General features: G+C 55.0%; 2 long non-coding RNA genes across 2 annotated transcripts in view; one reads left to right on the forward strand and one right to left on the reverse strand.

The window, feature by feature from the left end:
* The first annotated feature begins 14685 nt into the window (after positions 1 to 14685).
* LOC306812851 overlaps positions 14686 to 27954 on the forward strand; it is a 70684-nt gene continuing 57415 nt past the window's right edge. Inside the window, exons 1-4 of the long non-coding RNA XR_013776916.1 lie at positions 14686 to 14808; positions 15337 to 15552; positions 16091 to 16269; positions 16897 to 17104. This is a non-coding gene — a long non-coding RNA (uncharacterized lncRNA). The remainder of the gene's footprint in view (positions 14809 to 15336; positions 15553 to 16090; positions 16270 to 16896; positions 17105 to 27954) is intronic.
* LOC306812852 lies at positions 18381 to 20618 on the reverse strand. Its single transcript, XR_013776917.1, has 3 exons — positions 20399 to 20618; positions 18992 to 19825; positions 18381 to 18604 (listed from the first exon to the last, which is right to left on the reverse strand). It is a non-coding gene; the product is annotated as an uncharacterized lncRNA (long non-coding RNA).

A 27954-nucleotide genomic window follows, 5' to 3' on the forward strand; every position in this document is an offset into this window, starting at 1 on the left:
ACACACAAAAACGGAAGAGGTGCCACTCCCCTCAATTTCAATTTCTTTTGTCCCCATAGCCCCCCCCTTTTTTCCTGGGGGCACCAGGGAGGGATGGCCAAGAGAAAACTGACTAGGGAAAAGAGACAAGTTCCCACTACAAAGCCACACTGGCTCACCTGTTCAGCAGTTGCTTTCTCGCACAGTTTGTCCCTCAGCACCTCGCTGAAGCAGTGCTCCACATCCCAGCATTCCCCCAGATCCTGTGAGGTGCTCTCACCTCCGTTCCACGAGGTACCCCCAGGAGCCCACCATAAACTGCTCTCCCCCAGTAGCTCCTTACCTTAGAGAGCAGTGAAACCCTCCCCCTAAAACAGCCCCCAGCAGGACCTGCTCCTCATCATTGTCACTGTGAACACCTGGGACTGCTCACCCTAAGCGCTCACACCTGGGGCTGCCCTGTTCTCTCATCACCTTAAGTGCTCACACTGGAGGAGAGGCCACACTGACCGGGGAGGGGGCCACGCCCCCAGGAGAGGAGATCCCTTCCACCCCCAAGGAAGGTGGCCCCACCCACCAGGGAACAGCCCCCTGCCTCAGGGAATGAGACCACGCCTACAAAAGAAGAGGCCACGCCTACAGAAGAGCAGCCCTTGCCTTCCAGGAAAGGAGGCTGCACCCACCAGGGAGGGGACATGCCCCATAGTCTGGGGGGTGGGGCTTCACCCCCAGGGGCAGGGCCTCCTCTGCTGGAGGTGGGGCCTCTGGCCCTTGGGGTGGGGCCTCTTTTCCTGGGAGCGGGGGCTCCTTTTGGGGGGGGTGGGGTCACTGAGAGACATAGAGAATTAGAAAAAGAAACACAGAGACAGAAAGAGGGTGAGAGAGAGAAAGCAAAATACTTAGGGGTTAAAGGAAAATAGTAATACACAGTTAGAGAAACAGAGAAGAAACAGACTTACAGGGAAAGAGTGGTAGAGGGAAATAAGGATATAGTGAGAGACTTAGAGAACCAGAGAGACGCAGAGAGTTCAAAATAGAAAAGCAAAGCCAGAAATAGACTGAAAAGTAAAGTGAGAAGCAAAGCAAGAAAGACAGTGAAGAAAATGAATAAATCATACCAAATAAAGACAGGAGCTGGGGGAAGAGGGGGGAGAAGGACTGGGGTATCTTTATTATATTCAACTTTATTGAATGAATTTTTTTTTTTTATTTACACTTCATCAAACACAGCCAAACAATGTATACAAAAGCAAGTACAGATACAAATTGAATTACAAATACAATCCATATACACGCTGTTAAATGCAAATTTACATATAGAGCAATACATGGAAATGCAGCAGCAAATGCACAACAATACCATTGACTGCAAGTCAAATACATATTAATGCAATATATCCATCCTCCTATTTCAAAACTGCTCACCATAGTTTGCTTTATTTATACAGGATATCCAAAGAACAGTCGGCACACAGAAGACTCTCGTCTGCCACATGCACCTCCTTATGCTTACCTGTGACTCGCCGTCGCTCTCCTGGTTCTGTATAATGTGTGCTTTATTAATGTATTAGTTATCATCAATAAAGTATACATATATAATATGCTAAAATATAGTTTGCACAGATACCTTTGTAAATTCTGAAAGAAGCTGGCCATTAGGTAATGCTGAACAATCAGCATTCATCTGGAGAAAAACCCCAGGAGCAGAGCTGAAACTTGTTTTCATTGGCAGCTGTACCTTCCTGCAAGTTGTGCTATTGTACCTATGTAGCACACACAAAGATTTCACCCTGCTTATAAACCTTCATGTACTCCCCCCTGCCCCTCACTTGCGCTGCTGCAAAGATGGAAACTGCTAATGGAAGGTTTCAGAAATACAAACCAGCACCATCTGTATTTTTTTTTTCAGGTATGAATGCAGGATGAGCATAACTTCATCACATATGACAGGTGCTAAAATTCCAGATGCTCCTTCAGCTTTCTGACTATGGACTAATCTAAGATGTTCCTTGAGCTAGAAACCAACAATTTATGCTAGAAAAGGAAACCAGGTTCAGAAAAAAATATTTTCTTCTATTTTGCCCTAATGATAAACAGGAAGGTTACTGAAACACAGTAATGCACATCATGCTAAAACTCATTTTGTTCCTATTTTCCATCTCTTACTAGCTTAGCAAAAAGGGTGTCCACAGATAGAACAAGATTGCTTAAAATGAAAAGGACAAAGAACTCAGATATTTTAAATGAAGAGGCAAAAAAGAAAAATTTACATGGTTCACGCAGAATGTTTTAGGTGGAATAATTCTGTTCCATTACTTCAACTTCTTTGTGCTTTGAGAGGACAAGGACTAACAGAGTTTGGAATGTAGGAATCACCATGTAATTATTCAATTTTATTGAAATAAAATTGATTTTTTTTCTCCAGTACTAGAGAATCTCAGTTGCTTATCCATGACAATCAATTCATACCAATACTAAATACTTTTTTACCTCTGAGAAGGTTACAAACCTTCACAATACACGTAACATATATAATCTATAAATGCATTAGAATTACATGGCTTTTATTGGTCAAATGCAATGTACTTTCAGCTCAAAACATATACAAATTTCAGTTTAGAAATACCTGCTATGTCATCAACAGTTTCCGTGTATGTTCTACGAGCCAAGGAATTCATTGATGCCAGGCTTGACAGGGTAGCACTTCTGGGTCCTCAGACACCCTTCTGTGTATTTGTATCATCCTTCAGTACAGCTGTAATCTTTCCAAGCATCATTCCAAATCTGCAACATCAGTTGTATCACTGATTAGATGCATAACACTTCACAATTTTTACTTGCAGCATCATCCCCAAAATACAAGCAGCAATATTACACATAAGTGAAGCTCATTTTAAACTTTGTACTGTTAAAACAAAACACTACATTCCATTTCTGTTCTCACCTCAGAATGAACCAGGACTATACCAAAGTCTGACTAAAAATACTATTGACATCCTTGTAAGACACTAATTATTTCTCAAATATACTTTTTTTTTTTCAAATACACCACCATTGATTTTTGCATGATTATGGAGACTCTAGGAAACCACTACTCTTGCCTTTTCAGAATTATTTCTAATGGAGTTCAGTTCAGCAGCAACTCCACTATCACAGCTAGGTCTCTTGCTTTTATCCTTGGATTCCTTAGGTGAAAATAACATTTGCTGACAATTAAAATCAGCTTTAAGCAGAAGACTTGAGCAATACCTATAACTATAAACAAGCACAGATGCAACATCTGGCTACCATGGCTTGGAAGGATGCTTATAAAGCATCCAGATGTGACAAAAGTAACACAGCTGGACACAAACGACAGAACATAGACACAGATTACATAAGAGACACCAGTTATTTACCCAGAGCTGGAAGAAACTGGAGCAGCCATCAAGTTGAGCATCTCAGAGCCAGAGCTCTGAGAATGAAGAACGTGCCACAGTCAGAGCTGGAGGTTCAGCAAGCTGGTCTGGGAAATACCTGCAAGTGGAACACACAGAAGGAACAGAAATCACCTCAGGTATCCTGAGCAGTAAGTGAGCAAGGGTCCAGGAGCAGGAGCTGTGAGAACCAGGAACAGCTCTCATGTAGAGGCTCCATTGGCTGGAGATGTAACAGGTGCAAGTGTCCCTGAGGGAGAGCTGAGCTTACCTGAGCTGCAGCAGGAACACCTCAAGGCTGGATCTGGAATGAGTGCACCCTGGAATCCGAGCCAGGCGCAGGAGTGGCTGTCCCTAACCAGGAGCTCTGAGCAGCAGGGAGCCCAGCCTCTTCCACTGGGGACTGAAGCCATGCCGAGTGCCACTCTCTGTGTGGAGGTGTCTCCCAGTCCCATCCCTGAGAGCAGAAGGCAGGCAGGGGCTCTCCTGGGGACGTGGTGCAGCAGCATCTCCTCTGTCTCTGCACAAGGGGGTCAGTCAGCATCCCCAGGGTGCACTGCACAGCCCCACATAACCCACAGGAGATGCCTGTCACCCTCCCAGGCAGAGGAAACCCCTTCCCTCCCTGCTGCCCCTCACTTTGGGCACAGATTGACCAGTGCTGTGCACTGAGGACAGAGAGGGGAGGGAGAAATGACAACGAGAAGGCTCAGTACTCAGCCAAAAAAATGCACGTTTCCAACCAGAAGAGCAGAAGAGGAGGCACAGATTGCTGCAACCCCTCTGCCCAGCGAGGGCCATTTTGGGAGCCAGCCACCAAACAATACCAGGGCTCAGGGCAGGCTGTGCCCACCCAGGGCCTGGCCCAGCCCAGCACCTTAACTGGCCACCCTCGCCCTGCCCCGGAGCAGGACTGGGGAGCCACGGACTGTGCCGCACATCCCGATAAATATCGCTGAGCCAGGCACGGCACAAACCCCATCCCAGCCTGAACGTGCCACAGGGCGTGTTCGTCCAATACGGCTGAGCCAAGCTCAGCACTGAACATCAAATGAAACAGGCCACCAAGGGCCCAGCACAACCAGAAGCCCTCTGGCAGGGGCAGCAGGACAGGATCCGCCCCAGCCTGTCTGTGACCAGAAGCCAAACCAGCAGCAGCACACGCTGGGTGGTTGCTGATGGTGTGGGGAGGAGCCACCCTGGGGCAGCTCTGGTGCAGCACCTTCTCTCAGCTCCCTTCACAGCCATGGCTCCCACAATCATGGGGCACAGCTGAATCCCAGCCCCAGCTCCTGTCCTGATACCCCCGCAGCCAGGGCCCTGTCCAGCAGCACTGCCAGTGCAGCCCCAAACCACACCACAACAGGACAGGCCACACAACCACAAACCACAAGCACAACCGTTTTGATCCCGAGGAACAGCGAGGCACAAGGCAGATGCTGGGCACTGCCCTGACCGTGGCCCAGTTGCTGCTGGTTTAGGGTTAGAGAGGGACGGGAGAGGGACGGGAGAGAGACGGGACAGAGGCAGGAGAGAGGCTGGAGAGAGTCGGGAGAGAGGAGGGAGAGAGATGGGAGCGAGACAGGACAGGGACGGAAGAGAAGGAAGAGCGAGACGGGGAGGGACGAGAGAGGGACAGGCGAGAGGCGGGAAAGGGACGAACGGGAGGCGAGAGAAGAACGGGAGAGAGGCAGGAGAGAAACGGGAGTAGGAGGGAGAGAGTCGGGAGAGAGGTGGGAGAGAAACGGGACAGAGGCGGTACAGAGGCCTGAGAGGGGCGGGAGTAAGTTTGGAAAGAGGTGGGAGAGGGACAAGAAAGGGACGGGAGAGAGGCGGGAGAGAGGCAGGAGTAGGACGGGAGCAGGACGGGAGAGGGACGGGAGAGAGGTGTGAGAGAGGCGGGAGAGAGTCGGGAGAGAGGTGGAAGAGAGATGGGAGCGAGACAGGACAGGGACAGGAGAGAAGGGGGAGCGAGACGGGGGAGGGACGAGAGAGGGAAGGGAGAGAGGTGGGAAAGGTGCGAATGGGAGGCGAGAGAAGGACGGGAGAGAGTCGGAAGAGAGGCGGGAGAGAAACGGGACAGAGGCGGTAGAGAGGCATGAGAGGGGCAGGAGTAAGTCGGGAGAGAGGCGGGAGAGGGACAAGAAAGGGACAGGAGAGAGGCAGGAGAGAGGCAGGAGAGGGACGGGAGAGAGTCGGGAGACAGTTGGGAGAGAGGCGGCAGAGGGTCGGGAGAGAGGCGGTAAAGAGGCGTGAGAGAGATGGGAGAGCAGCAGCAGTAGGACGGGAGAGGGACGGGAGAGAGGAAGGAGAGAGGTGGGAGAGAAGCGGGAGAGAGGCGAGAGACAGGCTGGAGAGGGACGGGAAAGAGGCGGGAAAGAGGCGGGAGAGAGGCGGGAGGGAGGCGGGAGAATGACGAAAGAAAGACGGGAGAGAGGCGGGAGAGGAACAGGAGAGGGACGGGAGAAAGGCGTGAGAGGGACGGGACTGAGGCGGGAGACAGGCGGGAGACAGGCGGGAGGGGGACGGGAGAGAGGTAAGAGAGAGGCGGGAGAGGGACGGGAGAGAGGGAAGAGAGAGGCGGCAGTGCGGCGGGAGGGGGACCGGTGAGTGACTGTTGAGGGACGGGAGAGGGTCGGGAGAGAGACGGGAGAAAAACGGGAGAGAGGCGGGAGGGAGGCAAATGACAGGAGGGAGAGGGACGGGAGAGGAACGGGAGAGAGGCGGGAAAGGGACCGGAGAGGGACAGGAGAGAGGCGTGAGAGGGACGGGATAGAGGCGGGAGAGAGGCAGGAGACAGGCAGGATGGGGACGGGAGAGAGGCAAGAGAGAGGCGGGAGTGAGGCGGGAGAGGGACGGGAGACAGGCGGGTTGGGGACGGGAGAAAGGCAAGAGAGAGGCGGGAGTGAGGCGGCAGTAAAGCGGGAGTGGGACCGGAGAGAGGCGGGAGAGGGAGGGGAGAGAGGCGGGAGAGGAGCGGGAAAGAGGCGGGAGAGAGGCAAGAGAGTTGCAAGAGTGAGGCGGGAGGGGGACGGGAGAGAGGCGGGAGGGAGGCGGGAGAGGGACCGGAGAGGGACGGGAGAAAGGCGTGAGAGGGACGGGACTGAGGCAGGAGACAGGCGGGAGACAGGCGGGAGACAGGCGGGAGGGGGACGGGAGAGAGGCAAAAGAGAGGCGGGAGTGAGGCGGCAGTGAGGCGGGAGGGGGACCGGTGAGTGACCGTTGAGGTACGGGAGAGAGGCGTGAGACGGAAGGGAGAGAGGCAGGAGGGAGGCAGGAGACAGGAGGGAGAGGGACGGGAGAGGAACGAGAGAGAGGCGGGAGAGGGACCAGAGAGGGACGGGAGAGAGGCGTGAGAGGGACGGGACTGAGGCGGGAGAGAGGCGGGAGACAGGCGGGACGGGGATGGGAGAGAGGTAAGAGAGAGGCGGGAGTGAGGCGGGAGAGGGAGGGGAGAGAGGCGGGAGAGGAGCGGGAAAGAAGCGGGAGAGAGGCAAGAGAGTTGCAAGAGTTGAGGCGGGAGGGGGACGGGAGAGAGGCAGGAGGGAGGCAGGAGACAGGAGTGAGAGGGACGGGAGAGGAACGGGAGAGAGGCGGGAGAGGGACCGGAGAGGGACGGGAGAAAGGCGTGAGAGGGACGGGACTGAGGCGGGAGAGAGGCGGGAGACAGGCGGGATGGGGACGGGAGGGAGGCAAGAGAGAGGCGAGAGTGAGGCGGGAGAGGGACGGGAGAGAGGGAAGAGAGAGGCGGCAGTGAGGCGGCAGTGGGACCAGTGAGTGACCGTTGAGGGAAGGGAGTGAGGCAGGAGGGAGGCAGGAGACAGGAGGGAGAGGGACGGGAGAGGAACGGGAGAGAGGCGGGAGAGGGACCGGAGAGGGACGGGAGAAAGGCGTGAGAGGGACGGGACTGAGGCAGGAGACAGGCGGGAGACAGGCGGGAGACAGGCGGGAGGGGGACGGGAGAGAGGCAAAAGAGAGGCGGGAGTGAGGCGGCAGTGAGGCGGGAGGGGGACCGGTGAGTGACCGTTGAGGTACGGGACAGAGGCGTGAGAGGGAAGGGAGAGTGGCGGGAGGGAGGCAGGAGACAGGAGGGAGAGGGACGGGAGAGGAACGAGAGAGAGGCGGGAGAGGGACCGGAGAGGGACGGGAGAGAGGCGTGAGAGGGACGGGACTGCGGCGGGAGAGAGGCGGGAGTGGGACTGGAGAGAGGCGGGAGTGAGGCGGGCGAGCGAGGGGTGAGAGGCGGGAGAGGAGCGGAAAAGAGGCGGGAGAGAGGCAAGAGAGTGTCAAGAGTGAGGCGGGAGTGGGACGGGAGAGAGGCGGGAGGGAGGCAGGAGACAGGAGTGAGAGGGACGGGAGAGAGTCGGGAGAGGGACCGGAGAGGGACGGGAGAGAGGCGTGAGAGGGACGGGACTGAGGCGGGAGAGAGGCGGGAGACAGGCGGGAGGGGGACGGGAGAGAGGTAAGAGAGAGGCGGGAGTGAGGCGGGAGAGGGACGGGAGAGAGGCAAGAGAGAGGCGGCAGTGCGGCGGGAGGGGGACCGGTGAGTGACCGTTGAGGGACGGGAGAGGGTCGGGAGAGAGACGGGAGAAAAACGGGAGAGAGGCGGGAGGGAGGCAAATGACAGGAGGGAGAGGGACGGGAGAGGAACGGGAGAGAGGCGGGAAAGGGACTGGAGAGGGACGGGAGAGAGGCGTGAGAGGGACGGGAAAGAGGCGGGAGAGAGGCGGGAGACAGGCGGGATGGGGACGGGAGAGAGGCAAGAGAGAGGCGGGAGTGAGGCAGGAGAGGGACGGGAGACAGGCGGGTTGGGGACGGGAGAAAGGCAAGAGAGAGGCGGGAGTGAGGCGGCAGTAAAGTGGGAGTGGGACCGGAGAGAGGCGGGAGTGAGGCGGGAGAGGGAGGGGAGAGAGGCGGGAGAGGAGCGGGAAAGAGGCGGGAGAGAGGCAAGAGAGTTGCAAGAGTGAGGCGGGAGGGGGACGGGAGAGAGGCGGGAGGGAGGCAGGAGACAGGAGGGAGAGGGACGGGAGAGAGGCAGGAGAGGGACCGGAGAGGGATGGGAGAAAGGCGTGAGAGGGACGGGACTGAGACGGGAGAGAGGCGGGAGACAGGCGGGAGGGGGACGGGAGACAGGCAAGAGAGAGGTGGCAGTGAGGCGGGAGGGGGACCGGTGAGTGACCGTTGAGTGACGGGAGAGGGGCGGGAGAGAGACGGGAGAAGAACGGGAGAGAGGCGGGAGGGAGGCAGGAGACAGGAGGGAGAGGAACGGGAGAGAGGCGGGAGAGGGACCGGAGAGGGACGGGAGAGAGGCGTGCGAGGGACGGGACTGAGGTGGGAGAGAGGCGGGAGACAGGCAGGATGGGGACGGGAGAGAGGGGGGAAAGGGACGGGAGATGGACGGGAGAGAGTTGGGAGGGGGACGGGAGAGGAGGGGGAGAGGGGCAGGACAGAGGCGGGAGAGAAACGTTAGAGAGGCGGGAGATGGACGGGAGCGGGGCAGGAGACAACTTGTCTTGGGTTGCACTACAGAATGTGGCCAAAAAGTTTTTTCTATCACAGTGACCCTGATCTCCTGGCTCACATTATCTGCTAATGGGCCATCTTTAAACCAGCTGGGGCAATCATCTGCATCTTTCCCATGCCCCACCCTTCATCCAGGAGGTATCACCTGTTAATTTGCCATTGTTTAAAACTGGGTGTGGCAGTGACCCTGATCTCCTGGCACACATTATCTGCTAATGGGCCATCTTTAAGCCAGCTGAGGCAATCATCTTTATCTTCCCACAGCCCGTCCTCCCTCCAGCAGATATCTCCTGTTCATGGCCAGTGAGTCCCAGTGCATGACTGATAAAATTTCATCATCCCACTGGGAGATGCTCCAGCCAGGGCAGGAGCCAAGCCTTTCCTACCCAGATAAAAACTGACATTTTGGACACCAAGGCACCTTCTTTCCACTGGATTCCAGAGGAAAGCCAGACCTTTCCACATCATCCGTGGACCCTCAGAGGAAACTGCACCTTCTCCAGGAGCACTGCTCCAGCTGAAACACATCTGCCACTGCAGGAGGATGCAGCCACCATTGAATGGCACTGCTGCCACCACCCTGACTGACTGACGGGTGTCAGCTTGGATTCTGACTCTGGCAGGGTTTGGGATTGTTCTGTGTAATTTCTATTTTAATTTTCCTGTAAAGAACTGTTATTGCTCATTCCCATATATTTGCCTGAGAGCCCCTTAATTTCAAAATCTTAATAATAATTTGGAGGAAGGGTGTTTACATTCTCCATTTCAAAGAGAAGCTTCTGCCTTTATTGCCAGATACCTGCCCTTCAAACCAGGACACCAGGAGAAAATCTCACCCTTTATAAAAGGGAATTAATGAAACAAAACCGGGCTTGGTTTCTTGGGGGGGTTTTTTGCACATTTTGAAATTCAAGTGGATGTTGCGTTTCCAAGTGTGAAAGTCTGGAGGAACGTGGGAAAGTGGAGTAAGGTGGGAGAGCGATGGGAGAGGGACGGGAGAGAGGCCTGAGAGAGGGACGGGAGAGAGGCTGGAGAGGGACAGGAGAGTGACGGGAGAGGGACCGGAGAAAGAGGCGGGAGAGGGACGGGAGAGAGACTGGAGAGGGATGGGGGAGAAGCTGCAGAGAGGCGGGAGAGTCGAGGGAGGGGGACAGGAGAGGGGCGGGAGAGAGGGGGGAGAGGGGCGGGAGAGAGGGGGGGAGAGGGACGGGAGAGTGGTGGGAGAAGAACAGGAAAGAGGCGGGAGAGAGGCAAGAGAGTGGCGGGGGTGAGGCGGGAGAGAGACGGGAGAGAGGCAAGAGAGAGGCGGCAGTGAGGGGGGAGGGGGACCAGAGAAAGACGGGACTGAGGCAGGAGAGAGGCGGGAGAGACGCGGGAGGGGGACCGGAGAGAGGCAGGAGGGAGACAGGAGACAGGAGGGAGAGGGACGGGAGAAGAACGGGAGAGAGGCGGGAGAGGGACAGGAGAGGGACGGGAGAGAGGCGTGAGAGGGACGGGACTGAGGCGGGAGAGAGGCGGGGGACAGGCGGGATGTGGACGAGAGAGAGGCAAGAGAGAGGCGGGAGTGAGGCGGCAGTGAGGCGGGAGTGGGACCGGAGAGAGGCGGGAGTGAGGCGGGAGAGGGAGGGGAGAGAGGCGGGAGGGAGGCAGGAGACAGGAGTGAGAGGGACGGGAGAGGAACGGGAGAGAGGCGGGAGAGGGACCGGAGAGGGACGGGAGAAAGGCGTGAGAGGGATGGGACTGAAGCGGGAGAGAGGCGGGAGACAGGTGGGAGGGGGACGGGAGAGAGGCAAGAGAGAGGCGGGAGAGGGACGGGAGAGAGGTAAGAGAGAGGAGGGAGTGAAGCGGCAGTGAGGCGGGAGGGGGACCGGTGAGTGACCGTTGAGGGAAGGGAGAGGGGCGGGAGACAGACGGGAGAAGAACGGGAGAGAGGCGGGAGGGAGGCAGGAGACAGGAGGGAGAGGGACGGGAGAGGAACGGGAGAGAGGCGTGAGTTGTACGGGAGAAAGGCGGCAGAGAGGCGGGAGACAAGCGGGAGGGGGACGGGAGAGAGGCAAGAGAGAGGCGGGAGAGAGGCAAGAGAGAGGCGGAAGAGGGACGGGAGAGGGACGGGAGAGAGGCGTGAGTTGTACGGGAGAAAGGCGTTAGAGAGGCGGGAGTGAGGCGTGAGAGGGACGGGAGAGAGGCAAGAGAGAGGCGGCAGTGAAGCGGCAGTGAGGCGGAAGAGGGACCGGTCAGTGACCGTTGAGGGACGGGAGTGAGGCGGGAGAGGGACGGGAGAGAGGCGGGAGGGAGGCAGGAGAGGGACCGTAGAGGGACGGGAGAAAGGCGTGAGAAGGACGGGAGAGAGGCGGGAGACAGCCGGGAGGGGGACGGGAGAGAGGCAAGAGAGAGGCGGGAGTGAGGCGGGAGAGAGACTGGAGAGAGGCAAGAGAGAGGCGGGAGTGAGGCGGCAGTGAGGCGGGAGTGGGACCGGTGAGTGACCGTTGAGGTACGGGAGAGAGGCGTGAGAGGGAAGGGAGAGAGGCGGGAGTGAGGCAGGAGACAGGAGGGAGAGGGACGGGAGAGAAACGGGAGAGAGGCGGGAGAGGGACCGGAGAGAGACAGGAGAGAGGCGTGAGAGGGACAGGACTGAGGCGGGAGAGAGGCGGGATACAGGCGGGAGGGGGACGGGAGAGAGGCAAGAGAGAGGCGAGAGTGAGGCGAGAGAGGGACGGGAGAGAGGCGTGAGTTGTACGGGAGAAAGGCGGGAGACAGGCGGGAGGGGGACCGGAGAGAGGCAAGAGAGAGGCGGCAGTGAGGCAGCAGTGAGGTGGGAGGGGGACCGGTGAGTGACCGTTGAGGGACGGGAGAGAGGCGTGAGAGTGGCAGGAGCAGGATGGGAGGTAGACGGGAGAGAGGCGGGAGAGAGGCAAAAGGGAGCCGGGACAGAGGAGGCAGAGAGGCGGGAGAGGGGAGGGAGAGAGGCGGGAGAAGGATGGGAAAGGGACGGGAGAGAGGCAGGAAAGGGACGGGAGAGAGGCGGGAGAGAGGTGGGAGAGGGACGGGAAAGGGACGAGAGAGAGGCAGGAGAGGGGCGGGAGAGAAGCGAGAGACAGGCGGGAGAGGGACGGGAAAGAGGCGGGAGAGAGGCAGGAGAGGGATGGGAAAGGGACGAGAGAGAGGCAGGAGAGAGGCGGTAGAGAAGCGGGAGAGAGGCGGGAGACAGGCGGGAGAGGGACGGGAAAGAGGTGGGAAAGAGGCAGGAGAGGGAAGGGAGAAGGGCGGGAGAGGGACGTAAAGGGACGAGAGAGAGGCAGGAGAGAGGCGGGAGAGAAGCGAGAGACAGGCGGGAGAGGGACGGGAAAGAGGCGGGAAAGAGGCAGGAGAGCGGAGGGAGAGGGACGGGAAAGGGACGAGAGAGAGACGAGAGAGAGGCCGAAGAGAGGCGGGAGAGGGACGGGAGAGAGATGGGATAGAGACGGGAGCGAGACAGGAGAGGGACGGGAGAGGGACAGGAGAGGGACGGGAGAGAGACGGGAGAATGGCTGGAGAGAGGCATGAGAGAGGCAGGAGTGGGACGGGAGAGGGACGGGAGAGAGGCGGGAGTAGGACGGAAAAAAAGACGCGGGAGAAGCGGGAGAGAGCCAGGAGAGGGACGGGAGAGAGGCGGGAGAGAGGCGGGAGAGAGGCGAGAGAGAGGCGGGAGAGCAGCAGGAGTAGGACGCAGAGGGACGGGAGAGGGACGAACGGGAGGCGGGAGAAGGGTGGGAGAAGGACAGGAGAAAGGAGGGAGAGAGTCGGGAGAGAGGCGGGAGAGGGACGGGAGAGACGCGGGAGAGAGGCGGGAGTAGGACGGGAGATGAATGAGGGAGAGGCGGGAGAAGAACGGGAGTAGGACGGGAGAGGGAGGGGAGAGACGCGGGAGAGGGCCAGGAGGGAGGCGGGAGAGGGAGGGGAGAGGGACAGGAGAGAGGCGGGAGGGAAGCGGGAGAAAGGCGAGAGAGAGGGGCGAGACCACTTGTCTTAGGTTGCACTACAGGATGTGGCAAAAAAGTGTTTTCTATCACATTGACCCTGTTTTCCTGGTACATATTATCTGCTAATGGGCCATCTTTAAACCAGCTGGGCAATCATCTTTATCTTTCCACAGCCCATCCTCCCTCCGGGAGATATCTCCTGTTAATGGGCCATTGTTAAAAACTGGGTGTGGCAGCGAGTCTTATCACTCTGGGAGATATCTCCTGTTAATGGGCCAGGTGTTAAAAACTGTGTGTCGGAAGGGACCCTAAAGCTTCTCCAGTTCCACTCCCTGCTGTCAACAGGGACACCTTTCAGTAGCTCGGGGTGCTCCAAGCCCCAGTGTCCAACCTGGATTTGGAAACTTCCCGGATTCCAGAAGCAGCCACAGCCTCTCCTTGCTGGACAGCAGCATTGAAAGGCAGAGGGAAGGTTCAGCTGTGATGCTTGTGTTGCACTTAACATTGTACTGTGAGACAAAGGTGCCTTTCATCCTTTTTTTTTTTTTTTCTTTTTTTTTTTTTTTTTTTTAATAAATTGAAAGGTTGCCTTGTATTCTTAGAGTGTTGCATTCTACCTCTGTTGTTTTTCCTGGTAGTCTGGATCCTCTGCTTAGTTTTTTTTTCTTCATTTATTAGATGCCCTGGACGTAGTGGATGTCCTGATTTAGGGCAGTGATGACTTTCATGAAGAAATCTTTAAATGAAGACATGATTATCCACACATTTCCCTTCCCTGCTGTTGTCCCTGCTGCATTAGAAGCTACTGCTTCAGTCTGAGGATGGAACAGGTGCAGGTTTTTTGGTATTGTGTAATTTCTACCAGTGGAGTGAAAGGGGCATCATTTTTACCCATTTTTAATATTTTTTTACCGTTTTTTTCCTTAAGCTGTTTTATTGTCTTCCCTACAAGCAGAAGGGAGTGCAGATCCGTGGTGTTTCCTCCTCAAGAGAGGCTCTGAAGCTCTGTAGGTGCTTCTGCCCTTTTCCCCTGACCCTAAAGACAAGAGACACTGTCCTTGCATGGACCACCTGGCTTCTGTCAAAGTGTTTTTAGGACAGTGAGGTGATCAGGAGAGGAAGGTGGTTTCTGTGGCTGTGGGCAGCTCTTCCCGAGATCAGAGAGAGGACTGTGCTGTTAAGTAGGAAATGGATGCATTTTCCAGAGAAAGCTTCTTCAGAAATGAAGCTCTGGTGGCAAATATTGCAAATATTGCAGTTCTACCAGCTCCTTGAGGAAAGTCACAGGGGAGTCACAGGGGCATCAGTTGGGCTTGGAGCAGGATTTGCCAACCCCACAGAACCTCACTAAGTTCTCTGTGGGTATTTGGTGCTCAAGTACCACCTGGGATGACTGAAAGAAAATTCTGTTTAACTTGTACATGTTACCTGGGGTGTGCCCCCCAGTACAAATCAGTTCTTCTCTGAGGTGGTGCTTGGCAGGGGGCTTTTCCTGTTAAAATACAGGCATGCTTAGCACAGCACAGTGAGGATGGATTATTTACTTCAGCAGGAACTAATGTGTGGAGGATTTTTCAGGTTCCTCAGTGGTCAGGAGCTCTTGTCTAACACTTCTTGATCTTACTCAGTACTTTTCTGAATGATGCTCTGTGGGCTGCTGCCAAGGCCCAAGGTAAGGAGGGTTGCCCCAGTGTCTGCTCAGGTCAATAGCTAAATTTGGTTTTGCTTTTCTAGGAGCACACATATTAGAGTACCGTGTTGCTGTTTTTACTGAGCTCCTGCACTCTCAGAGAGAATCCTTTGCCCTCTGTTTGATGTTCCAGCTCTATGATAAAGTTCTCGAGTCCCTGGAAACTGCTAAGTATCCTCAGCTCTACCAGTTTAACCAGTACTATAAACTCTGGATACCCAAGCAATCTCAGGAACCTGTGGTATGGAATACCTGAAGCCACTGAATTCCTATAAAAACCTCACAGTTTATACAGATCACATTTCCATCAGAAAGAGCATTTCTGTCGAGCTAACTCTGTATTTCTTGTTGATTACGCTGGGACACAGATTTGCTGCAGGGCTTTTCTCTGATGACACAAGAGGTCTCTGTGGTGTTTGGGAGGTGGCTCAGGGCTCAAGGGTGGGTTGTACACAGGCTCCTCACTGGGCACAGCAGAGCCTGCTGCATACAGTGGCCTCAGTTCAGAGTGCCTGGAGTTGCCCCTGGCTGGGTTGGGGATCACAGGCCCCCCGGGCTGGGTTTGGTGTTTTTCTCTAAGGCCAGCAGTGAACACTACAGATTCCCTGGGGGCACTGCTGGATGGCTCTGTTCTAGCAGGACTGCACACTTGTGCTCCTGGAGCTTCGCCCTGGGTTCAGCCCACAGCTCATCTCAAAACATGGGTAGCTGAGATTTTTGTTTCATATTCATCATTGTTTTTCTCTTATGCTTTTTTCACTTTAAACAGTTTAAAAATCACAAGGAGGTAAGCGAAGAAGCTGCTGTGCCCCTGGATTCTGTATTTACCACTTTGCTAAAGAGAGCTTATGAGAGAGGAAGCAATACCCTACTGGAAGGTGGTGTTCAGACAAAATTGGCTTCCTGGCTCCCACCTGACCAGCTTTTGTTGGGAGTAAAGCACGTGCTGTTGTACCTGAAATCCACAGTGGAGAACTTCAGCAGTGTAAGAGCAATACTGTAATAATATTGTGGTTATGTTTGGTTTATTTTCATGCAGAAGGTACAAATTACTTAGCTGTTAAAATTTAGGTTCCAGTTCTGTAACTCTTTTTTCTGTACTTGTCTCTGAGGCTGCACAGCACTGTACAAAACTGCATGTAATTTATAAACAAATATCAGTTCTTATTATTGAGGAGCTTTGGATTTACTTTGCATGGGTCACCTTGCTGATCGGTGTGAGTGCAAATAAACTCGAGATTTTAATCCAGCTCCTGGGTCTCCCTAAGAAGCCTTTGCAGACAGTAACATTCACTGGCCTGTGTACCTCCAAATGTCACAATATAAATGAAATTCTATCACTATTTATTTGGCAACCTGAGACTTCTCCTAGAATCAGGTTTCTACATTGGGAAGTGGTTCCTTCCCCCAGAAGAGGCTGTAATCTAAGTAGTTCTTAATTAACTCCTATTCCTGTTGTATAATTACCCTTCTGCTCCCATCCTCCTCTTTTCTACACTTCCAAGATGTCTTTATTTTCATAGCTTGGTAAAACCTTGGGTCCTCAGCTTGCTGACCTCTGTGTGGACCTGCTGAGCATCCTGTTGTGCCGGGGCAATCAAATAAAGCTGGAGCAGCAGCAGGAACAGGAAGAGCATCAGGCTGATGGGATTTCTTTGTGGATGAGGAGCCTCTGATGGCAGAAGTGTCTTCAAATGACAAGGTACCAAATCCCTGCACACAGAGGTACCTGTTAGCAAACTTGGATTTGGCTGATTCTCTAGGGAATAGTTTGCTGATCAGAGAGTTGTTGTTAAGCTCTTGGAGGAGAATTTAGGAATGTAGAGCGTGAGGTTGCTAAACTACTGTGTGGAAATGTGACCCAGCTGCATCACCCACAGTCCCACCCTGAGCTGGAACATGTCAGGAGAAGTCCCAAATGAGATCACCTTTGCAGAAAAAAACGTATTCCCTCAGCTCTGTGTAAAGCCTTATTGAAAATTATGTACCTGAGGAGGGAATTTTTCCTCCTTTCATCTGTTCTGTGAATTTGTGGAGATTAGAGTGTGTAGATGAACCCCAGAATACTCAGTTTTCCTCTGCAGACGAGCTCAGACATGTCCAGAGTGTTCAGTATAACAGCATAAATCCCCCAGCATAAATGTTGGGAGAATGATATTTATGTGCTTGTAATTCATTAATATTGTTTATCCTCTGGCCAGTGAGTAGACAATTTCATGTTCAGTGAGTGTAACTGATAAACTGTGGAAAACAGGCAGATGACTGAGTTTATTTTTTACCCTGCACCATTTTACCCATTCAGTGACACTATTACCTCTGTGTGTTACAGACCCTGGAGGATACACTCACCTTGATTTTCAGACAGCCTACACTGGAGAGCTGGTTCCTGGCGTTGGAGCTGCGCTCTGTTCCTCAGCCTGGTCTGAACCCTGTCCCTGTGAAGCTCCTGTCAGCTCACCTCAATTCTGGGGTGCTCCAGCTGCTGAAAACAGGCACCCCCGCCCTGCTCCCATCACGAGGGATCACAGACACGTCTTGTCCAAGTATTTCAAAGCCATCACCAAGAGTGTCCTGGAAGAGCTGCTGACTGTGGGGCAGAACAGAAGCCTGGAACTCTCACCAGCTGCACATGTACATGACTGCAGCCCAGCTGAAGGAGATCACTTTAACCATGCTGCAACTTCCTGAGAACAGCTTGACTTGTTAGAAATCTGAAAAATCCCCTAAAATAGGGAAACAGTTAAGCTTCTATGGACAAATCTTGGTGCAGATCCTTGCAGACAGCTACCAAAGACATGCCCAGCAAGGAGAACTTCTGCTGTCCACAGAGCACGTTCAGGCTTTGGGGAAATTGATGTCAGCATCAGCCAGCAAAGATTTGGAGCGAGTTTTCCTTCAGGCTCTCCAGAGTGAGCCAGTCCTGGCTCTCGCAGGTGGTGTCGAGGTGCAGGCTCACTGTCTTGCCCAGTGCTCACACAACTCCCTGGCCATTGTGGCCATGCTGATCCAGCACTCCAGGACTCACCTGCTGCAGTTGGAGCTCTGGTGTCTGAGCAGTGCCACTGGGAAGTACCTGAGGAAGCACATGGAGAGCTTTCTTCCGCTCGTTCACGTGTATTTGCAATGCAGAGACCTGGATGGTTTCAGCCGACCTTCCACAGGTAAAGGCACCTCTGAGCCCTGCCAGTGATGCAGGAGCCACATTCCCTGTGCAGGATCTGCTGGCCTTAAGGGCTGGCAATCTTCACAGCACAGATAAAGGTGATAAGACTTGGATGTCTGACCTCTAGTGACTGTCTTGGAAGTACCTCTGCAGCACTAAAGGTGAAGAGCTGTTCTGAGGCTTGCCTGTTAGACTGAAGCCAAGTGCTCTTACAGTTACTGCTGCCCAGATTTCTCTTTTGAAGCCCTTATTTAATGTTAGTGAATGTGGAAATCTGCCATTGTGATTCTCCTGGTTCTCTTTCTGGCACTGCATGTTTGCAGATCTGGGCTGGCATATTCGACTCCCCTCACGGCCACAGCCAAGAACAATTGATCAGATTTTGCAGAGAATTCCCACTAAAACTCAGGTACAATCAGTGAGCAGAAAATCCTTTGGGGTTTAGCTCCATCTCTCACCTCTTCCAAGTGGAGGAAGATGGCCTTTTGTCACACATCACAGCAGCAGTGACGGATCAGGGTTGTTTTTTTGGTGGTTTTTTTTATTTTTTATTTTTTATTTAATAAAAGGGGAATAAAAATAAACCAGGTCTGATATAAATGTCTCCAAAACCCATTAAAGTTTTTAAACCCAAGATGACTGATTCCTGAGTTCAGTCTTCTGTTCATACCAGTTTTGCTATCATGAAATCAATCAGGTTATTTTAAGAAATAGTAAATCATCATGATTAAACCTCTGGCTCCTCAGTATTTGCACTTACAGTCCCTTGTAGGAAGCTCTGCAGCCTTTTTTCCCATACTACACTGGAGAGAGGATGGACATTAATGACACACATATGCACAAACAGTCTGGTTCTTCAAAAAGTTTAAAAATCCTGTAATAAAAATGATATAAAGTAATATTGTGTCTCAGACTGTTCAAGAAAAGGGAAAGCAGAGCTTTAATGTCCCACTGACAGATGTTGAATAAATCTTCCCCATGACTTTGCACACAGTAATAAAATATTTTTGTCCAAACAAAAGTCAGATTTTTTTTTTACCAAACAAGTTAGGTCTGTATGAGAACAGCTCAGGAGACTTTCAGGGCTCACAGTGAGGATGGCAGAGCACAGAATGTTAAAGATGATGTGTTAGCTCCCTGAATTATTGCTCTGATGTAGCCAAATCTTTTCACAAAGAGATGTAATAGTTTCTCCTCCTTGTTTCCGAGTTCCCAAACCATCCTGCAATTCATCACCTGCACTAGTGCAGAACAACCTGACGTGGGTCAGTAACATATCCAGCTGCTGAACTCCGAGCCACACGTCCCTGACCTAAACAGAAATCAGGAACACAGAAACAGCTGTGGGAGAAAGATCAGAGGAAAACCAGAAGAGCTATTCTTCTATTTCCACACAGAATTACCAAGCCAAGCTGTTTGCCTCCAGGACTATGTTTTAAAATAGTTCCCTAACTCTTTTCCTAGATGGAAAATGTGCAGTGCCTTTGCCCATGCAAAGCCAATGATCCTACCTACCAGAAGGAAAAAAACAGTTTCCTGTTACATAAAACAGCTTGAAATCTGACCTGTCAGATGCTGTCATGGACCAGCAATAGGGATCAGCATCCAGGCCTACAGGGACTTGTTTTTTGCAGACTATTTTTCCTCTTGGAATTACATTTCTTTTATACCTTTTGTTCCATTTCACTCCTTGAAAGGGAAGTTCTGTGTGAATATCATGCAGAGGTCCAGAATGGTAGTGCTGTTTTATTTTTCCCAACAGTCCCTTGCTTTGTGTGCTCACAGACTATTCTGGAATTCAGAGGTCAAGCGGGGTTGGCTTTGGATTGACCTTCAACTCTGGCCCCACTTTGTGCAAACACAACTTGTGCCAGGGTGAGTGAACTCATCGCCTCAGCTTTCCCCTCCAAAACATCCCCTCCTTCTTTCCCTGTAGGTGAACTCAGACCCACTCCTCACTTCCACTGGTCACCCCAGTGTCCATTCTGCTGCCCACAGTGACCCCAGGCAGGTCCCTTTGCCTTTCTCCTGCCCCTCTCCAGCCCGAGGCCGGTCCTCTGCTCGCTCTCCCCGGCCTTCTTTTGTTAGAAAGATACTGGACAGTAAATCATACAACAGGCTTTAGAAACTGCACAAAGAATAAGAGATCCAGACCAAACCCAACCACCCTCACCACTGCTCCACCCCAATTTTGGGAGAAATAGTGACAGAGTATATAAATACTCTCCTTCCATGCTATTCAGTCCTTAGCTGCACATCCCAGAGAGGATTTACTCCACCTTTTGTTCCTCACAGCACCTCTCTCTCCAGCACAAATCCCACTGGTCACGGACACAGATGCAGCAGACCTAAGGAAATGGCTCCGGCAGCACCTGCAATTCCCAGCTCCCTGTTCCCTGGAAGGCTCATCAGAGTGCTCGTAGCAATCTCAGCTCAGAGCAGAAGTCAAAGGATCCTGGCTTTCACACTTGTGCTCTCATTGCTCACTATGGGGTTTATCCATGACAGGTGACACCACTTCAAATATAAAAGTGCCCTATTAGTCAATTTTTATTCCTAACTATTTCAGAAATTAAAAGGATGCTAATTTTTCTTATTGCACTTTTTGCTCATTTTAACAGAACCATTTTCACCCCAAACCTCGCTTGTCAGTTATTCAATCCTTTACCACTGGACTTTGCACACAGGGACATCCCAGATGCTGCATCACAAGAAATCCCAAAGAGAAACCCCCCCAAAACCTGACAGAGAAAGGTTTCAAGGTGCTCCAGAACACAGCTGTTCATGCCTTGTCAGGCCACACCAATTCTGTCACATCCACCTGAGCTGTGCAGGTGAGACAAAGGCTCCCCTTCCTCCTAGGAAATCGCTGTCTGAGACCACACATGTCCATCAGGGCAGGACCTGGAAACAACATGGGAAAGGCAAAATGAAAATGTTTTCTGTCAGAAATGAGTAATAACTTATGGACAAATTTAGTAATATCACTTTCATATGATAAATACGGGCCATGCCCATCCTTCCAGCCCAGGTGAAAGCAGGAAGGAGAACTACAAGAAGAGTCCCTTTTATGGATGTATTTCCTAAAGACTCTTCTGCATTGTAAGATCTTTGTGTTCTTTTAAAAAATGGATTGCTGCTAAAAACATCCGAGGGGCCAGAGGCACCAGATAACCCAAAAGTATCAGCACTCACACCCACTGCTAGTACGGACGTATTCACGGTTCATCTTTGGCCAAACAAATCCCAGGATGGTTTTGCTTTCCTGACAGACTTGGCCAATTTAATTCTCATTTAGCAAGGTAACAGACCCTGTTTGGCTTGGGGGTCAGAGCCCCCCTCTGGCACAAGAACTCCAAAAGAGATTGGAGAGAAGAATCCAAGAGCAAATTGAAATCGCAGCTATGCAATGAAGGCCTGCTTCTGGCAGGTTCTTTGTGGCTTTTGGGGCACAGGAAAGGCCTTTAGACCAGAAAAACTGACATGAAACCCCAAAGCGAGCACTTGTCATAAAGATGTTGCGCTTAAGGATTTCAGATGCGGCACTGCTTTTGCCGGGAGCCGGGCGAGGGGAGGCGGCGCGGAGCGGATGCCGGCGCGGAGAGGGAGTCGGTGCCGAGCGGCGGCGGGGGGAGCGGCGGCGGGGGCAGCGCGGGGCGGGGGGAGCGGCGGCGCGGGGCGAGGGGCGGGAGGAGCGGCGGCGGGGGCAGCGCGGGGCGGGGGAGCGGCGGCGCGGGGCGAGGGGCGGGGGGCAGCGGCGGCGCGGGGCGAGGGGCGGGGGGAGCGGCGGCGCGGGGCGAGGGGCGGGAGGAGCGGCGGCGGGGGCAGCGCGGGGCGGGGGGGAGCGACGGCGCGGGGCGAGGGGCGGGGGGCAGCGGCGGCGAGGGGCGGGGGCAGCGGCGGCGGGGGGCGGGGGGAGCGGCGGCGGCGCGGGGCGAGGGGCGGGGAGAGCGGCGGCGGCGCGGGGCGGGGGCAGCGTGGCGCGAGAGGAGCCGGAGCCGTGCCGGAGCTAAAGCCGCTCCGCTGCCAGGCCGGGACTGCACCGGGAGAACCGCGCCCGCCCCTGCCCGCCCAGCGGGGCCGGCACCGGGCCCGGGCGGCCCCCGAGCCCCCTCCGCAGTGGACGAAACGGGCTCGGTTCCTGCCGCCGCTCCCGCCTGCCGCTCTGGCACTGCTCGGCTCGGCTCTGCACGGGTCGCACGCGTCTGTTAGTCCCCTTTAAATCACAGCTGGAGGGCTATTTCCCGCAGTTTAAACACACACAATAACGGAAGAGGTGTCACTCCCCTCAATTTAAATTCCTTTTGTCCTCATAGCCCCCCCCTTTTTTTCTGGGGGCAACAGGGAGGGAGCAGCAAGGTAAAACTGACAAGGGAAAAAAGACAAGTTCCCACTACAAAGCCCCACTGGCTCACCTGTTCAGCAGTTGCTTCCTCGCACAAAGGTTCATCACTGTCTCGGTGCCCTCCAGCATGGATTTCTGAGATACTTCCATGAAAATTTCCACTCTCAGCCTTCCCTTCTACAGTCTAACCAAGCCCAGCCCCCTCTCTCTCTGCTCACCCTAGGTGCTCCGGACCCCAAATCCTTGTTCCCTGTCCCTGTCCCCTCCTGTCCCTGGGGCCGCTAGAGGGAAGCAGCGCTCTCCCTTGGGCTCAGGGAATGGCGAAAAACGGGGGGAAAGGGAAAAAAGGGGGGCAAAAGGGAAAAAAAAAGGGGAAAAAAAGGTGGGGGGGTGAAGGGAGAAAAGGAAAAAAAGAGGAAAATGGGAAAATGGGGGAAAAAAAAAAGGGAAAATAGGGAAAAGGGAAAATTGAAGCAGTTATTAGGGGATGGAGGAGGGATTGCACCCCAAAAATGAACTGAGACACCACTGGCAGTGACGGCAGTGGAACTGCACCCCAAATAGGGCTGGGACTCCGTTATTGGGGGATAGGTGTAGGATTGCACCCCAAAATAGGTCTGTGACCTCATAACTGGGTGATGGCTGCGGGATTTCACCCCAAAATGAGCTTGGACCCCATTATTGGGGGATGGCAGTGATTTCACCCCAAAATTGAGTTGGGAACCGGTATTGGTTCATGGCAGTGGCGCCGCACCCCAAACCATCGCCGGCCCCCTCGCTGAGCTCTTCCGGTATCGCGGGCCGGTTTTTTGGGGGACATTTTCTGGTGCGGCTCCAGAAGGACTCATTGTCATTGTAATTGTCATTGTCACTTTCATTGTCCCCCCGGGCCGCGAGCAAAGCTCGACCTCTTCTCCCCAAAGCCCGCGACACCGGAACTCCGGGAGCCGGGGCCGAGGGGCTCCGGGACAGGGGGGCTCCGCGAGGTTTGGCAGGAATTGGGATTTTTCCACCCCAAATCCGCTCTGGGTTGGTGTGTGAGCGGAGGGAAGGAGCTGGGACTGATCCCACTCCCACCCACCCCGAATTTCGGGTGGTCTCGTCTCAGTCCAACCTTTCCCGGTGGGTCCCGACCCTTTCCGGGGGTCCCCACCTCTTCCTCGGGGATCCCGACCCTTTCCCGGGGTCCCCAGTCTTTCCCGAGGGGATCCCAGCCCTGCCCAAGGGGGTCCCAGCCCTTTCCGGGGGTCCCCAATCTTTCCCGAGTGGGGTCCCGACCCTTTTCGGGGTTCCCCAACCCTTCCCGGGGGGTCCCAATCTTTCCCGGGGGTCTCAGCCCTCAGCCCAGCCCAGGGGTCCCCAATCTTTCCTGAGGGGGTCCCCAACCCTTCCCAGTGGGGTCGCCAACCCTTCCCGAGGGTCCCAGACCATCCCCACGCTCCGCACAAACGCGAATTAAGATCAATAAATGTTTAAATCCAATTAGCGCAAAGTGCATTAAAGGGCTGCTCGGGGTGGGAACGGCCTTAATGTGATTTGGGCCGAGCTGACGCCGCGATTTGCAAGTCCCAGAAATCGAATTTGGGCTGTTTGCATTCCGAGCTCCGTCCGCGCGGCCCCGCGGGGAGCATTAATTAATCTGCTTAAAAACCCAGCCCGTCTCGGGCTCAGACAGCTGCACTCCAAAAATCCCCCCCGGGCGGGCACAGGGAATGACTGGGGGGCAGATTTGGGGATTTGGGGAAAGTGGCGGAGGGGCTGGGAAACAGCGGGATTATCCCAAATCTTATCAGGGATGGATTTGGGGTGCAGAAGGGTTTGGGGAGCGTTGGGGTTATCCCAAATCTTATCAGGGATGGATTTGGAGTGCAGAAGGGTTTGGGGAGCAGTGGGGTTATCCCAAATCTTATCAGGAATGGATTTGTGGTGCAGAAGGGTTTGGGGAGCAGTGGGGTTATTCCAATTCCCATGAGGGTGGATTTGGGGTGCAGTTCCGAGCTGAGTCCCCCGTGCCGGGCTGGGCGGTGCCACAGAGTCGCGATGGGACCAGAACCGGGATCGGGAACAAGACCAGAACCGGGACTAGAACGGGGTCTAGAACCAGGACCAGAACCGGGAGCAGTACGAGGAAAACGACGGGACAAGGACGGGGAAAAGGACCAGGACAAGGACCACAACCGGGACCGGGACCAGAATCCGGCAGCCCCCCCAAACCCCGCAGCCCCCCAAACCCCGCAGCCTCCGCGGTTCCTTTTCCCCACCTTCCTTTTCCTCGGGCTCGCAGCGAGTTTGCAGAGCGAAGGGGTTTGGGCACCCAAAGGCGATCCCGAGCACTGGGGAGAGTCCCGGAACGCGGGGACACCGCAGGTGCCACCCCGCCCCAGCCCCCGAAAAGGTAAAGCAGCGTCGCCATCAAGGGCTGCAATTAAAATGAAATTAAAACGTCTTAATGAATCCTAACCGGATCCCCTGCATTAGTGCGCGATTCTCGGACCCGCCCGCCGTCTCTGGAATTGCACAGCTTTTCATTTCTTCCCGGAGAATTGGGTTTAATGTCCTGGAGGGGTCTGGGGGGGCTGGAAAACCCGGTCCGGAGAGGGCGACACCCAAAATCCTCCAAAATCACTCAAAAATCTCCCCATTCCTGCCCGCTCCAGGACAAATCTTGCCATTCCCAGGTAAATCCTGCCCTTCCCGGGACAAATCCTGCTTTTCCCAGTACAAATCCCACCCCACGCCGGACAAAGGGGCTTCAGTGCCTCCTCCCCCGCTGTCCGTGGGGCCGGGGCCGTTTCCGCTGCCGGGGGGGCTCGGAGGGCCCCGGTGCCCCCGGGAGGAGCCGGGCTGAGCAGACCGGTGCGACCGTTCCCACGGATACGGCCCAGGGGTCAGAGCGGGGTCTGCGATGCTCCCGTTTTCCCGGAGCATTCTTTAATTGCTTCATTAATTTCTCGCAATTAAGTCCCAGGTGTGTGTCCAGGCGTGTGTGACCCCGGCGGGTCCCGGCTCGGCCCGTTCCGAGTTTGGGATCGATCAGATCCTGGAGAAGTGGGGGAGGCCCCGGGAGAGCTGAGCCTTATCCAGATTCTCTGCTGTGATCTTGTCCTGTCCCTGTCCCCGTCTGTCCCTATCCCTGTCCTGTCCCTGTCCCTGCTCATTCCCAAGAGGGAGGGATGGGATGGGATCAATGGGATCATTGGGATCAATGGGATCAGCGAGATGGGATCAGTGGGATCAATGGAATCCCTGGGATCGATGGAATGGAATGGGGTCAATTGGAACAATTGGATCGATGGGATGGGACGGGACGGGACGGGACGGGACGGGACGGGACGGGACGGGATGGTATAATGGGATCGGATAATGAAATGGGATAATGGGGTGGGGGACACTGTGCCTCCCCCCCAGCATTCTCAGTCCTCTGGGGCAGAGGACCCGCCCGCAGCACTCCCGGGAGCCTCAAGAATCCCGGGAAACGCCTCCCCCCATTTTCCTGTGTCTCGCAGGGGGAACAATCCCGGGCTTTGTGGAGCAGCACCCGGCTCGGGGTCAGGGAGCCCCCGAGGCCTCCCGAGCCTCGGGCAGAGCCCGGGGGGAGCTGGGGGGACGAGGGGGGGCTCGGCTGGGAATGAGGGCAGGGAGAGACCGGGGGGTTCAGATATGGGAGGGCACAAATATGGGGGGTCACAGATATCAGAAGTCACAGGCATTTGGGGTGATCATAGACATCGGGGTCACAGATATTTTGGGGGGGAGGCGTCACAGATATTTATGGGGGGGTCACAGATATTTGGGGTCCCCCTTCTCTTCCCCCCCAACACAACCCCTGCCTTCAGCAGCCCTGCCGGTTGCCCACGGGCAGGGTTTGGTAGCCCACGGAGTTTTCCCAGCCCCATCCTCTCTCCGAGCCCCGCAGCTCCCTTCTCTCCGCCCCCGGGGGAGTCTCCAGGCCCGGCTTTTCCAGGCCCGGCTTTTCCCACCGCAGCTCCCCGGGCGTCACTTCCCGCACGGCTCCGTCCCAGCGCTGCCGTTCCCTGGCACCGCCCGTGCCCTCGGGGGCGCTCAGCCGCCTCTCCCCCGTTAATTGCGCGTTAATTGCCCGCCATTGATCCCCCCCAATTCCCCACTGACTCCCATTAGGACTGGGCTGGATTCCGGGGAAGGGGAGGCACGGACCCGGCAGTGAGGATTCGGGGTGGGGAAAGGTGGAAAAGCCGCTTTTGGGGTGCAGGAGGGACAAAGGGACAAATGTTGTGTCACCCAAAATCTGCAGGAAAACCGCTGGAAGAGCCAGCGGCCATTGGGAGCCCCGGACCTTAACTTTCCCAGGGGAAAAAGCAGCTCCTGACACATTTTTGGGATTTTTTTTTTTTTTTTTTTTTTGAAGGAGCTGCTGCTGAGGTGGGGCATTCCCAGCCCTTGGAGCAGCTCCCGAACGCGGCTTTTGCCCGGGAAGCAAAAATCCGATTTTATATATATATATATGTATGTGTGTGTATGTGTGTATATATATATGTGTGTGTATATATATATATATTTTTTTTTTTTTTTTTTTTGAGCCCTGGTAAATCCTGGCTCAGGCATGTGGGGCAGCTGGGAGTTCCCCGGCTGCCCCCAGACCCCTCGGGCGGGGATGGAGCTGGCGCTCGAATTGTCCCTGGCGCATTCCGCTCCCTCCCCACTGACTGGAAGGAGCCCGGAGCGGCCGGGTTGATAATGATGATTGAGAAATGGTTGATAAAATCTGCTCGGGCTCCTGCCCGGGGCAGGGCTGCAGCTCGCAGAGGCAGAACCAGCGCCCAGAACCTCCCCAAGGACTGTGACCGATCCAAATCCCGGCGGATCTCCCGGGATGAACCCACCCAGATCTTTGATGGCTCCTGGAATTGGAAATGGATCCCACGGGGCTGGGAGAGGATCCCACGGGATTGGAATGGATCCCACGGGGCTGGGAGAGGATCCCATGGGGCTGGGAATGGATCCCACAGGATGGAATGGATCCCATGGGATTGGGAGAGGAAACCATAGGATTGGCATGGATCCCACGGGGCTAGGATCGATCCCACGGGATTGGGAATGGATCCCCTGGGGCTGGAATCGGGGAAATCCCAGTCCAGATTTCCAGGAAGGCTCCGGGTTTCTCCCGAGCAACGATGAGTGAACGAGAGAGGAGCGTGAATGAGGCTGCTCGGGGCGAGAGGGGAGAACGATCTGATCTGGGTCAATCGGGCACGGCCGTGCCGAGCAGGGCCGGTGCATCCCCGGAGCAACCCGGCAGCAAACCCGGACCGTCCCCAGAGAATTCCCAGAACATCCCCGGAGCATTCCTGGAGAATTCCCGGATTATCCCCGGAGAATTCCCGGATTATCCCGGTTCCTCCCGGCTCCAAGAGCGGCTCGGCGGTCCCAGCCGGCTGCAGACGGGCAGGGAAGGGAGAGGAGCAGCGCTGCCGCCCGGGGCCATCAATCACCCTCCAGGTTTCCTAATGGGACCCTGATTTATCTCCTGCCTCTGTCTGGAGTAATTGAGTTCATTCCGCTCGGTGATTCATGCCCTGGAAATGGGTTCCAGGGAAAATGGGGCCTCGAGCGGCTTCAGCAAATCCCCGGGTTCATCGGCTTGGGAGCCGTAAATGGTTTTAAAAGGGGGGGATTGGCGAGGGCGGCAGCCCCCGGCCCATACGGCACCGCCGGACGCGGCTCGGGTTCCAGGGGGACGGGGAGAGACCCCGGGGGGAAACTGGGAGAGGCCTCCGGGAGAAGCTGGGATGGGGGGGGGGGGGGGGCGGGTCCTGGGGCTCGGCACCCCCGGGAGGGGAAATGGGGAATGGATGGATAAATGATGGATGGATGGGTGGATGGATGGATGGATGGATGGA

Source organism: Erithacus rubecula (assembly GCF_903797595.1).
Source record: "Erithacus rubecula genome assembly, chromosome: 27".
Classification (NCBI taxonomy): Eukaryota; Metazoa; Chordata; class Aves; order Passeriformes; family Muscicapidae; genus Erithacus; species Erithacus rubecula.